The sequence below is a fragment of the Aquarana catesbeiana genome, linkage group LG02 (genome assembly GCF_042186555.1).
Source record: "Aquarana catesbeiana isolate 2022-GZ linkage group LG02, ASM4218655v1, whole genome shotgun sequence".
Taxonomy (NCBI): Eukaryota; Metazoa; Chordata; class Amphibia; order Anura; family Ranidae; genus Aquarana; species Aquarana catesbeiana.
In genome coordinates, this window is record NC_133325.1 from 502,974,201 (window position 1) to 502,988,056 (window position 13,856).

Below are 13,856 nucleotides of genomic sequence, written 5' to 3' on the forward strand. Positions count from 1 at the left end.
ACAGGTACTATGACCCCTGTTATAACCTCCTGTTTTAAACTCTGGTTTTAACTCACCACTTAGACCAGTTTCACTAACACTGGGTTTTAACTCACCACTTAGTGGAACTGGTCTAACTCTGGTTTTAACTCACCACTTAGACCAGTTCCACTAACTCTGGTTATAACTCACCACTTAGACCAGTTCCACATGGACAGAGTTCCAGCAGACTCAAAAATGAGCAGGCTCACAATGAGTTCTACACAAGGTTATATAGGCCTCAAGCACCTGTGAGCAATTAACGACTCCCTTTAATTAGTAGGCTGAAGGAAGCAAAGAAAAAAAAGAAAAAAAAGCTGTTTAAAAAGTGTCAGGAAAAGGTGTTAAAAAGCTACAAGGAAAAACCCCAAAAAGAACCTAAAAATGCAACCCAGCAATCACCAGCAGTCAAAAAGCAAGGTTTGTTCACTCTCCACTCAAGGTTCCCACTGTTTAGCTTCCAACCAGCAGTCTAGCAATTTCACGTGTGCTCTACACAAGGTTATATAGGCCTCAAGCACCTGTGAGCAATTAACCACTCCCCTTAATTAGTAGGCTGAAAGAAGCAAAGAAAAAAATATACATATACATGTACGTAGTGTGACAGAATGGCAGCCTGTTGCTGTGTAAATATGCAGATAGTGTCTGTTTCAACAGGGAAAGGGTCCCTGAACTTGTGTGAAACTAATTGGAGTCAGGTGGGTGTTGCCCATACTTTAACCACTTGCCAACCGCAATACACATTATATTATATTTATAATATATATATATATATTTATTTATTATATTTTTTCATGTGACAACACTGAAGAAATTACACTTTGCTACAATGTAAAAGTAGTGAATGTACAGCTTGTATAACAGTGTAAATTTGCTGTCCCTGCAAAACAACAACACACAGCCATTAATGTCTAAACCGCTGGCAACAAAAGTGAGTACACCCCTAAGTGAAAATGTCCAAATTGGGCCCAAAGTGTCAATATTTTGTGTGGCCACCATTATTTTCCAACACTGCCTTAACCCTCTTAGGCATGGAGTTCACCAGAGCTTCACAGGATTCCACTGGAGTCCTCTTCTAATCCTCCATGACGACATCACAGAGCTGGTGGATGTTAGAGACCTTGCGCTCCTCCACCTTCCGTTTGAGGATGCCCCACAGATGCTCAATAGGGTTTAGGTATGGAGACATGCTTAGCCAGTCCATCACCTTTACCCTCAACTTCTTTAACAAGGCAGTGGTCGCCTTGGAGGTGTGTTTGGGGTCGTTATGTGGGAATACTGCCCTGCGACCCAGTCTCCGAAGGGAGGGGATCATGCTCTGCTTCAGTATGTCACAGTACATGTTAGCATTCATTATTCCTTCAAAAAACTGTAACTCCTCAGTGCCGGTGTCTTGCCGAATAAGTTCCTTCGGCGGATAGGTTCCCCCCTGTACTGCGCAGGCGCAGCGCCTGCGCAGTACGTACTACTGTCGGCCGCCGGAGATAGCCGAAGCTCAAAAGCTTCAATCAGCTGTACACGGCGCCTGCGCTCTGGGTCCAGGTTCCTTCCCCTCTATCCAAGTGGACCTAGAGGGGGAATCTAAAAGTGCCGAGCGCAGCGAGGCCGTGCCCGAAGCGTGGCGAGCGAAGCGAGGCCGTGCCCGAAGCGTGGCGAGCGAAGCGAGCCCGCGAGGGGCCCTCTTACAGGCGCCGTGTACAGCTGATTTTCAGCTGTTCCGCTTCGGCTATTTCCGCCGGCCTCTACTGCGCATGCGCAGTAGAGGGGGGAACTAATCCGCCGAGCGGAACTTTCTCGGCAGAACACCGGCAGCACTCATGAAGCCCCAGACCATGACACTCCCACCACCATGCTTGACTGTAGGCAAGACACACTTGTCTTTGTACTCCTCACCTGGTTGCTGCCACACATGCTTGACACCATCTGAACCAAATATGTTTATATTGGTCTCGTCAGACCACAGGACATGGTTCCAGTAATCCATGTCCTTAGTCTGCTTGTCTTCAGCAAACTGTTTGTAGGCTTTCTTGTGCATCATCTTTAGAAGAGGCTTCCTTTTGGAACGGCAGCCATGCAGACTAATTTGATGCAGTGTACGGCGTATGGTCTGAGCACTGACAGGCTGACCCCCCCACCCCTTCAACCTCTGCAGCAATGCTGGCAGCACTCATACGTCTATTTCCCAAAGACAACCTCTGGATATGACGCTGAGCATGTGCCCATAACTTCTTTGGTCGACCATGGCGAGGCCTGTTCTGAGTGGAACATGTCCTGTTAAACTGCTGTATGGTCTTGGCCATCATGCTGCAGCTTAGTTTCAGGGTCTTGGCAATCTTCTTATAGCCTAGGCCATCTTTATGTAGAGCAACAATTCTTTCTCAGAGATCCTCAGAGAGTTCTTTGTAATGAGATGCTATATTGAATTTCAAGTGACCAGTATGAGAGAGTGAGAGTGATAACACTAAATTTACCACACCTGCTGCCCATTCACACCTGAGACCTTGTAACACTAACGAGTCACATGACACTGGAGAGGGAAAATGGCTAATTGGGCCCAATTTGGACATTTTCACTTGGAGGTATACTCACTTTTGTTGCCAGCAGTTTAGACCTTAATGGCTGTGTGTTGAGGCATTTTGAGGGGGGAGCAAATTCACCCTGTTATACAAGCTGTAAACTCACTACTTTACATTGTAGCAAAGTGTCATTTCTTTAGTGTTGTCACATGAAAAAAATATACTATTATATTTACAAAAATGTGAGGGGTGTACTCACTTTTGTGAGATACTGTATATATATGTTCCGGTTTGAAGTGATTTACCAAGGCTATGGCTGAGGCTATCAACTACAGGCCCTGGTATCTTTTTTTTTTTTTTTTTTTTTCAGCTTGCGGCTGGCTTTTTAATGAAAGTGATACGAGCGGCTCATTAGCTACTGGATTGCTTTCCAAAGCAGCGGGAGGGGACGTTACACACACACCCATCCCCCCTCCGCCAGTGTTTGTCAGGCTTACTGTTTTCGACCAGCCCACCTGAGAAACAATCTGTGGCCGGCTGGTCACAGAGGCAGTGAGAAACTAGATCGCCTCCGATTGCCTCTATGGCCTTGGAGGACTGAAGAGATGTCATGACGTCACTTCTGGTCCTGGGTGGAAGTAAACAGATTTTTTTTTTTCGTTCTGGTTGTCAGATTGCTGGCAGGAAAACAATGCTTTAAAAACTTGATTTTATCAGCGTTTTGCATTGACGTCAATGCGTGTTTAGCTGCGTTAGCATTTAGCCACGTTTCTCTGCCTCTACTCAAAATCAATTGTTTCCTATTGATTTGAATAGGAGTCACACCAGAAGACGGATCATGATGATCCAACTTGTGTGCTGAGGATGAAGGGGGAACCCCCGCCAAAATGATAAAAAATTTGGCGTGGGGTCCCCCCCGGACGATATCAGACCCTGCGGTCTGGCATGTATTTTAAGAGATCCCCCCCCCAAAATCCATACCACACCCTTATCCGAGCACGCAGCCCGGCAGGTCAGGATGGGGGGGGGGGGGGGCGAGCGGGCTTCCACGTACCACCCGCAGACTCCGACAACCACCTTCCAGGGTCGTCCAGAATAGGCCCTCGTCCTCATCAACATGAGGACAAGGTGCTGTGGGGTGGGGGGCACAGAGCCCCCCTGCCCCAAAGCACCCACCCCACATGTTGAGGGCATGTGGCCTGGTATGGTCCAGAAGGGCAAGCGTGCCCCCCCCCCATCCTGACCTGCCAGGCTGCATGTTTGGATAAGGGTTTGGTATGGGTTTTGGGGGGTCCCCAAGCCATTTCTTTGGGCCAGGTGGTGCCCCTTAAAATCCAAACCAGACCGAAAGGTCTGGTATCGTCAAAGGGGGGAACCCCACGCTAATTTTGTTTTCATTTTGGTGGCGGTTCCCCTTCATCCTCAGCACACAAGTCGCACTGTAAGTCGGATCATCATGATCCTACTTCTGGTGCGACTTCTATTCAAATCAATGGGCTTCCATAGGGAACCACTGGTTTTGAAAAGAGTCAGAGAAATGCTTGACAAGGCTTAACGCTCTGTTTACAGCATTAAACCGCATTTAACAGCTTTTACCGGTGTCTGCCATTTTCAGGACTGCTCTTGAATGCGATTTTAGGGCATTCAGACAACAGCTCATAAACTCCCCTGCTGATAAACGTCCAAAAAGGTCCATGTGTGCATGGACACATAGAATAACATAGAGGGGAGTTTATGGGCTGTTAAAAAAATGCTCAAACTCCCAAAAACGTCCGTTTATGAGCTTCAGTGTGCATGGAGCTTAAAGGTAAAGAAGAGATAAAGAAGAGATCCATAAAGAGGACCAGTCATCCTTATTTTTATTTTAAGGGATGTTTACATTCCTTGTAATAAGGATAAAAGTGATCAAAAAATAAATAAATAAATGAAATTTAAAGGGGCAGTGTAAAAATAAAAAATTAAAATCAATAAGTAAAAAAAAAAAAAAAAAAAAAAAGAAAGAAAGTAAAGCGCCCCATCCCTCCATGCTCGCGCGCAAAAGTGAACGTATATGTAAGTCGAACACATATGTAAACAATGTTTGCACCACACATGTGAGGTATCTCCGCAAACATTAGAGTGAGAGCAATAATTCTAGTGCTACACTTCCTCTGTAACTCTAAACAGGTAACCTGTAAAAAATTTAAAGTGTCTATGGAAGTTTTTAAGTATCGTAGTTTGTCGCCATTCCACAAGTGTGTGCAATTTTAAAGCGTGACATGTTAGGCATCTATTTACTTGGCATAACATAATCATTCATATATTTTACCAAAAAATTTGGGGTATATATTGTTTTTTTAAAAAATTCATTAAAAAGTGTATTTTTTCCCAAATAAATTGCATTTGAATCTGATCAATGGGCACCATCTTGCCGCTGTGAGAGGGGGATTGCGGCCTACCACGCGATACGCAGCCTACAGCTCCAGCTCTAGAGGGTCCAGACGTCGCCCCCTTTCTGAGGGATGCCCTGCAGCAGCGCTGGAACATTGTGGAACTGGCCGGTTCACTGAGTCAGCAGATCGATTGCCCTCTCTCTGCTCATTTATCGCAAGAAGAATCGTTTGATCGTCCTCACCCACTGGAAACTGCTGAACGCTGTCAGGATTGGTGAGGGGGGGGGGGGGGGGGGGGCTTTGCCCACAGCTTACTATTGTTGTTCATAAATGCCACACTTTGAACACTGTGCACAGACAACTTGTACCTGAATCACACAGAGGAATACAATAAGAAAGAATCAACTATTTTGCCTGGTTAAGGAATTTTTGTTTATGAGCACCAACTTGCCGGTGCAGATAACGAGGTCTTGCACTATGGGACACTGCCGTTTGGTTGTTCTTAAAGGTGACACAGTGGTGTAGTGGGTAGCACTCTCGCCTAGCAGTAAGAAGGGTCGCTGGTTCGAATACCAACCACGACACTACCTGCCTGGAGTTTGCATGTTCTCCCTGCGCCTGCGTGGGTTTCCTCCGGGTACTCCGGTTTCCTCCCACACTCCAAAGACATGCTGGTAGGTTAATTGGATCCTGTCTAAATTGTCCCTAGTATATAGGAATGTGAGTTAGGGACCTTAGATTGTAAGCTGCTTGAGGGTAGGGACTGATGTGAATGTACAATGTATATGTAAAGTGCTGCATAAATTGACGGCGCTATATAAGTACCTAAAATAAATAAATAAATAAATAAAGAGGACACGTTACTAATATTCAAACTATTCTAACCCTCAGTATAAATTAGAGATACTATAGGCCAGCCTGGGGTTCCCCTTTAGTAATAGTAATAGCTACAACAATCATTAGCTTGCTTAAGGATATGTTTATTACTGTTTAACACTGTACACATTGGTGTTAATTACCGTATTTATCAGCATATAACACGGACAGGCGTATAACACGCACCTTCAATTTAAGAGGGAAGTTTCAGGGAAAAAAAAGTTGTTTTTCTTTCTCGAACATCACGGGACACAGAGCCACAGTAATTACTGATGGGTTATATAGGTATCACTGGTGATTGGACACTGGCACACCCTATCAGGAAGTTCAACCCCCTATATAATCCCTCCCCCTTGCAGGGATACCTCAGTTTTTACGCCAGTGTCTTAGGTGATGGACGTGTAAAGATGTCCTGTGCTGAGCTCCAAAGGGAATATCCTAAGATCCTATACTGGGGCAAGCCAGGCGAACCGGATCCATTCAAAGTGTCTTTTCATGGCCGAATTGAATGGTACCCGGGCCTCGTGTCCGAAGAAACGAGGTTTTACCCGTAATGCTTCTCTTTTTAGAGAGCTGGACCCCGCAGATCAGAAAATGGCTTTAAACTTCCTAATTTCTGGCGAGGTGCTTTACGGTCCCAGAACTGTTGGATCCCCCTACTGATGGGGGCCCCAGTCTCTGACGGTTTTTTCAAACGGAGCCCACCGTGAGAGGTGAAGATTGGGTCTGTGTAAACGGCACCCTGCGGCTGGATAAGGTAAGAGGAGATTCCACAGAATTTTTGAGTTCTAGTGGCTTTTCTCCTTTAAGGTAAATGCATGCTATGCCTATTGTGACCACCGGGGGCTGCCAAGAGCACAAACCTACACATGCTGACTGATTGTCTCAGGTGTTGTAATCGCTGTGTATGTCCCAGCGTATCAAGCAGGCTGCAAGCAGGTAAGGTGGATGGGGGGATTTCTCATGTTTGAATGTTCCCCCCCAGGCTAGAGAGGGGCCACAGGGGTCTAGAAAGTGGTTATACCACCCGGGCTCTGTGGCCTAATGGCCACCATCTCTGAAGATAGCCGTTCAGGCAAATCTTGTTACCAGTCTCCCTCCTTCCCCCCCCCATCCCCAGCCTTTTCTCCAGAGCATGACAGGAGAGTCGGCAGTGCGGGAAGCGCTCGTTTTTTTCAAAACTCGAGGGGGGGGGGGGGGGCGGTAGAGGAGGGGGCGGGATGTCAGCACAGAGTGTTTAGACTCCCACTCAGGCCAGCTGCAGGCTATTAAAGGCACTCTGTACAGGTGCACTCAGCCTTCTGAGAGACACAGAGCTGACGGTCGCATGTAAGGTGGGACACAGGCATTCTCCTAGGCAGCATTTACTGAAGTAACACCAGACTGAGCATTGGGTAGCAAGGCTTTTAGCCAGACTACATCGCTCAGCGGACAGTGTTCATTTGTATACCTCACACCTTGTTGCTTTGCACTATGGGTAGAAGAGGTTCAAGCACCCCAGGAACCAGAGACACTAGGGGATCTCGTTCAGGTTCTGAGGGCCCCCTGTCGGCAGCATCCTTCCCCCCTAAAGATGGGCCAGGGACGGCTAGCCAGGGAGAGCCATCGGGGTCAGGGGCTACACCTGCTTCTGGCACTTCAGCCCCTGTATATATTACACAAGAGGTTTTTTCCCTCAACCATTAATGGTCTAGAGGAAAGATTAATGGGCGTGATTACGTCTTCACTCAGTGGAAGAAAACGCACTAGGCTTTCCTCTGTTCCCCAAGACCCTCAGACAGAGGAGCTCTGGGATAAAGGAGATGAATCCCTTTCAGAGGATCAGGATGGGATGGATGATTCCTCTTCGGAGGATTCAGGTGGAGAGGGACCCTCTGCGACTTCCCAAGAGGAGAAAGTCTTAGTGCAGATCCTCACTGGATTGGTCCGCTCCACATTTAAGTTGCCCATACCTGAAACTGCTAAAGAATCCTCTTCTGCTTTGGGGTCACTGAAACCTTTCCAAGCAGCACATGTTTTTCCTGTTCATACTTTACTTGAAAAGCTTATTTAGTCTGAGTGGGATCACCCAGACAAACGTTTTTTTCCGCCGAGAAAGTTTTCAACACTTTATCCGATGGAAGAAAAGTTTATTAAAACGTGGGGAATACCAGCTATTGATGCCGCCATTTCCTCCATAAATAATAGCCTGACTTGTCCTGTAGACAATGCTCAGATGCTCAGGGATCCTGTAGATAAAAGGATGGAATCCCTATTGAAGGATGTTTTCTCCTTAGCAGGATCAGTGGCCCAACCTGCAATAGCAGCGATTGGAGTCTGTCAATACTTAAGAGACCATGTTAAGCAGGTCATCAAAGTATTACCTGAACAGCAGGCCCAGGGGTTTGCTAACCTTCCAGCGGCCTTATGCTTTGTGGTTGACGCCATTAGAGATTCTATCGTGCAAACCTCCTGTCTTTCACTGGGGTTGGTGCATATACGTAGAATCCTATGGTTGAAAAATTGGTCAGCCGAAGCACCATGTAAGAAGCTACTGGCTGGGTTTCCATTTCGTGGTGCAAGGTTGTTTGGAGAGGACTTGGATAACTATATCAAGAGAATCTCTTGTGGGAAAAGCACTCTCTTACCTGTCAAGAAGAAGAGTAAGCGTCCCTCTTTCAAAACGGACTCTTTCCCCAGCGCCGGGGGCTTCAGCCTCCAGGCAGTCTCGACGGCCGCCTCCATCGGGGTCCAGAGACAAGAGTCAACCCCAGGGACAAAAGAAGTCCTGGGGAAAGAAGCCTACTAGGCAAAACACTAAGACCTCTGCATGAGGGGGCGCCCCCGCTCACTCGAGTGGGGGGAAGACTGCGACAATTCTCAGAGCTCTGGCAGGAGGACTTCCAGGACAGATGGGTAGTCTCCACGGTAACCTTAGGGTACAAGCTGGAGTTTCAGGAATTCCCTTCTCCTCGGTTCCTCAGATCAAATGTTCCCAGAGACCCAGAGAAGAAGCAGTCGCTCCTTCTAGCGTTAGAGCGACTTTTGTCGCAGGAGGTCATTATGATAGTTCCCGCAAAGGACCAGGGATTGGGCTTCTATTCCAACCTTTTTACGGTCCAAAAGCCAAATGGGGATGTCAGGCCCATTTTGGACTTAAGGGATCTGAACCGATTCCTAAGGATTCAATCCTTCCGCATGGAATCAATTCGAACAGTAGTTCCCACCCTGCAGGGAGGAGAATTTCTGGCATCAATAGACATCAGAGATGCATATCTGCATGTGCCCATTTTTCCTGCTCATCAGAAGTTTCTGCGCTTCGAGGTAGGAGGGCGCCATTTCCAGTTTATGGCTCTGCCCTTTGGGATAGCCACTGCACCTCGAGTGTTCACAAAGATCTTGGCTCCTCCTCTGGCCAGATTAAGGGCTCAGGGTATAGCTGTCATAGCATACCTAGACGACCTGCTCTTGATAGACCGGTCGGTAGCCTCTTTGAATGGAAACTTGAGGACCACGGTCAGGTATCTAGAACACCTGGGTTGGATCCTCAACTTAGAAAAGTCTTTCCTAAAACCAGTAAGAAGACTGGAATATTTAGGTCTGATTATACATACAAGCCAGGAGAAAATATTTCTACCCCAGGCAAAGATCACTGCTTTGAGAGAGCTGATTCTGACAGTAAGGACCAAGAAGGGTCCCTCAGTCCGCCTTTGTATGAGGCTACTAGGGAAGATGGTGTCTTCATTCGAAGCAGTTCCCTATGCTCAGTTTCACTCAAGAATGCTGCAACACAGTATTCTGTCGACCTGGAACAAGAAGGTTCAGGCATTAGACTTTCCGATGCACCTGTCGCATGCGGTGCGTCAGAGCCTCAATTGGTGGCTCATACCCGAAAACCTGCAGAAGGGGAAATCCTTTCTACCGGTTACCTGGACGGTGGCAACAACAGATGCCAGTCTGTCAGGTTGGGGAGCAGTTCTGGAACAGGCTGCGGTCCAAGGAGTATGGTCCAAGACAGAGAGGACCTTACCCATCAACATTCTGGAGATCCGGGCGATACATCTAGCTCTAAAAGCCTGGACTATCAGGCTACAGGGTTGTCCGGTCAGGATCCAGTCCGACAATGCCACAGCAGTGGCTTATGTCAATCATCAGGGAGGCACCCGGAGCCGAGCTGCTCAAAAAGAGGTGAACCAGATCTTAGTCTGGGCAGAGATGCATGTGCCATGCATATCGGCAGTTTTCATCCCGGGAATAGAGAATTGGCAGGCGGACTATCTAAGTCACCAGCAGTTACTTCCAGGGGAATGGTCTCTGCATCCCGACGTCTTTTGGGCCATATGCCAAAGATGGGGGGTTCCAGATGTAGATCTCTTTGCATCCCGATTCAACAAAAAGATAGACAGATTTGTGGCAAGGACAAAAGATCCTCTTGCATGCGGGACGGATGCGTTGGTGATTCCGTGGCATCGGTTCTCACTGATTTACGCATTCCCGCCTATTCTGCTACTACCACGACTCCTTCGCAGGAAAGGAAGTCGGTACTTCTGGTGGCCCCCGCTTGGCCCAGAAGGACTTGGTATGCAGAAATAGTAAGGATGACGGTAGGTTCCCCGTGGACACTACCGGAACGCCCAGACCTGTTATCTCAGGGTCCTGTGTTCCATCCTGCCTTACAAACGCTAAATTTGACGGTTTGGCTATTGAGACCCACGTTCTGAAGAGTCGTGGGCTCTCAGGTCCTGTCATATCTACCTTGATTAATGCAAGGAAGCCAGCTTCCAGGATGATTTATCATAGAGTCTGGAAAGCTTATATAACCTGGTGTGAATCCAGAGGTTGGCATCCCAGGAAATATGTCATAGGTAGAATCCTTGATTTTCTACAGATGGGATTAGAGATGAAGCTGGCCTTGAGTACCATCAAGGGCCAGGTCTCTGCTTTATCAGTATTATTTCAGCGGCCACTTGCTTCGCATTCTTTGGTCCGAAACTTTATGCAGGGGGTGATGCGTCTTAATCCTCCGGTTAAAGCGCCCCTAAACCCCTGGGACTTGAATTTGGTCCTGGCTGTGTTACAGAAACGGCCTTTTGAACCAATAAGTCAGATTCCTTTGGTCTTGTTGACAAGGAAATTAATTTTTCTGGTGGCCATCTCTTCTGCTAGAAGAGTATCAGAATTAGCAGCTCTTTCCTGTAAGGAGCCTTATTTGATTATACACAAGGATAGAGTGGTACTACGTCCTCATCCTAGTTTTTTACCGAAGGTGGTTTCTGATTTTCATTTAAACCAAGACATTGTTCTACCTTCCTTTTTTCCAGATCCCTGTTCTCCGGAAGAGAGATCTCTACATTCGTTGGATGTAGTAAGAGCAGTTAAGGCCTATCTAGGGGCAACTACTCAGATCCGCAAGACGGATGTTTTGTTTGTGCTGCCAGAGGGTCCCAATAGAGGACAGGCAGCGTCAAAAGCTACCATTTCTAAATGGATTCGACAGTTGGTCATTCAAGCTTACGGTTTGAAACAGAAGATTCCTCCGTTTCAGATCAGGGCACATTCCACAAGGGCTATTGGTGCTTCTTGGGCAGTGCATCACCGGGCCTCTATGGCTCAAATCTGCAAGGCCGCAACCTGGTCTTCAGTTCATACATTCACCAGATTCTATCAGGTGGATGTGAGAAGGCATGAGGATATCGCCTTTGGGCGTAGTGTGCTGCAGGCAGCGGTACAGGGTCCTCAGGTCTGATTGCACCCTACTTGGTCGTGGTTCCCCCCCCTCAGGTAGCATTGCTCTGGGACATCCCATCAGTAATTACTGTGGCTCTGTGTCCCGTGATGTTCGAGAAAGAAAATAGGATTTTTAAAAACAGCTTACCTGTAAAATCCTTTTCTTTCGAAGGACATCACGGGACACAGAGGTCCCACCCCTCTTCTAATACACTATATTGCTTGGCTACAAAACTGAGGTATCCCTGCAAGGGGGAGGGATTATATAGGGGGTTGAACTTCCTGATAGGGTGTGCCAGTGTCCAATCACCAGTGATACCTATATAACCCATCAGTAATTACTGTGGCTCTGTGTCCCGTGATGTCCTTCGAAAGAAAAGGATTTTACAGGTAAGCTGTTTTTAAAAATCCTATTTTTTTTTTTTTAAATAAACCACTTTGAAGCAAAATAATGGTCAGTGCCAATCAATTCAGCCTGATCTGTGCCCATATGCAGCCCCAATGCAGCCTGATCTGTGCCCATTGCATCTTCAGTGCAGCCTGATCTGTGCCCATTTGCAGCTTCAACGCAGCCTGATCTGTGCCCATCTGCAGCCTGATCTGTGCCCATCTGCAGCCTGATCTGTGCCCATCTGCAGCCTGATCTGTGCCCATCTGCAGCCTGATCTGTGCCCATCTGCAGCCTGATCTGTGCCCATCTGCAGCCTGATCTGTGCCCATCTGCAGCCTGATCTGTGCCCATCTGCAGCCTGATCTGCGCCCATCCGCAGCCTGATCTGCGCCCATCTCCCATCAATGTAGCTGCCTGATTAATGTCCATCTGCAGCCTCACCAGCTCTCATCAATGCAGTGCAGGAAATCACTGAGCCGTCATCTCTTGTTTACTTGGCTCTCAGTCGGCAGTCACATACACAGTCCCGCCTCCGCCATCGGCATTGGACCAGCTCCTGTGATAAACAGAACACTGGTCCAATGCCGGTGGCGGAGGCGGGATTGTATGCGTGACGTGAGAGCCGAGTGAGAGCCGAGTAAACAGGAGATGACGGCTCAGTGAATTCCGGTGGTGCTCGTCCCCCTCCTTCCCCTCCGAGATACACTATCGGCGTATAACACACACCCATGATTTGCCCCCTATTTTCAGGGGGAAAAAGTGCGTGTTATACGCCGATAAATACGGTATTTGTTGTTGCTAATTGTCATTTAACTGCTTTAATAGAAATAGTTTCAACTAAGTCTTGGCTACTTATTCAGGACTTGGCTGACCAATATCATTTTAAGTCTCTTCTCTTGACTATAGGCAGTCCCCGAGTTACGAACGGGTTAGGGACTGCCGGTTTGTTCCCAAGTCGGATTTGTTCGTAAGTTGGAAGTGCATGCGCAGAACGTCGGAGACGTCGTTTTTCCGATGTTCTGTCAAGTAGCCGCGCATGCGCAGATGTTGTTTTCCGCTGTTTTCCGATGTGCCCGCCGTCAAAAAGTGGCCGCGCATGCGCAGAACGTCTCGCCGCCTCCCGTTCGGAAGTAGGAGTCGTTCGCAAGTCAGAGGCTCGTAACTCGGGGACCTGCTGTAAGTAAATCTGAGAGAGCTGAACTCATCTGAACTGTGTCTGTGTGTCATTACCGTGCTATTCTATTAACCACATTGCTAGGTGTGCCAGTAGGGGCTGAGATGCTTCTAGGGGTTGAAGGGCAGAGTAACAGACTGAACAAACGTAAGCGGCTCCTACGGGGGGTAGCGCTGCATAAGGAAAAATACAGTTAACCAAATGCAAAAATTATTGGTGCCTCTCAGACTCTAGAGGAGCCTAATCCATATGCCAATGGCTGTGAGTGCCAGCTAGGAGAGAGCTTGTCCTTGCTCCACATATCAGTGTATGAAGAGAAAGGTGCCCTACAAGTCGCACATTGCTGCACCCCCTGTGTAGGAGAGTATGTAACAACCTCAGCCTGTGCTCCAACAAGGCCACGCCCTCAACACATTTTGCTCCGCCCCTGGAGCTTAATCATGGGTATATGTTGTTTATACATTTTGGACACAGCTCTTACATATTCTCCTACACAGGGTTTGCAGCGATGCGCAGCTTGCAGAAAAAAAAAACACACTTAGCCTAGGTTCAAACTAATGTGGTGTGGGAACCCCTATGATCCACACGCGTTTCCCGAACCGCATTCAAATTGCAATACACTTCTCTGCAGCAGGTGTCAGTGCAATCTTAATGCAGGACCCAAAATCAGGTTGCAAACGCAGTGCATTTACCCACACTGGATCACAATGTACAAAAGTACCATGCAATCCGGTTGCAGTGTGGTTCCAAAATTCATGCTTGCCTGACTAACCCTAATCCTAATGCGCAATGTGGTGCGATTT

General features: G+C 47.6%; 1 protein-coding gene across 7 annotated transcripts in view; it reads right to left on the reverse strand.

The window, feature by feature from the left end:
* Positions 1-13,856, reverse strand: part of TRAF3IP3 (TRAF3 interacting protein 3) — a 140,574-nt gene that overhangs the window by 81,101 nt on the left and 45,617 nt on the right. The window lies entirely within an intron of this gene.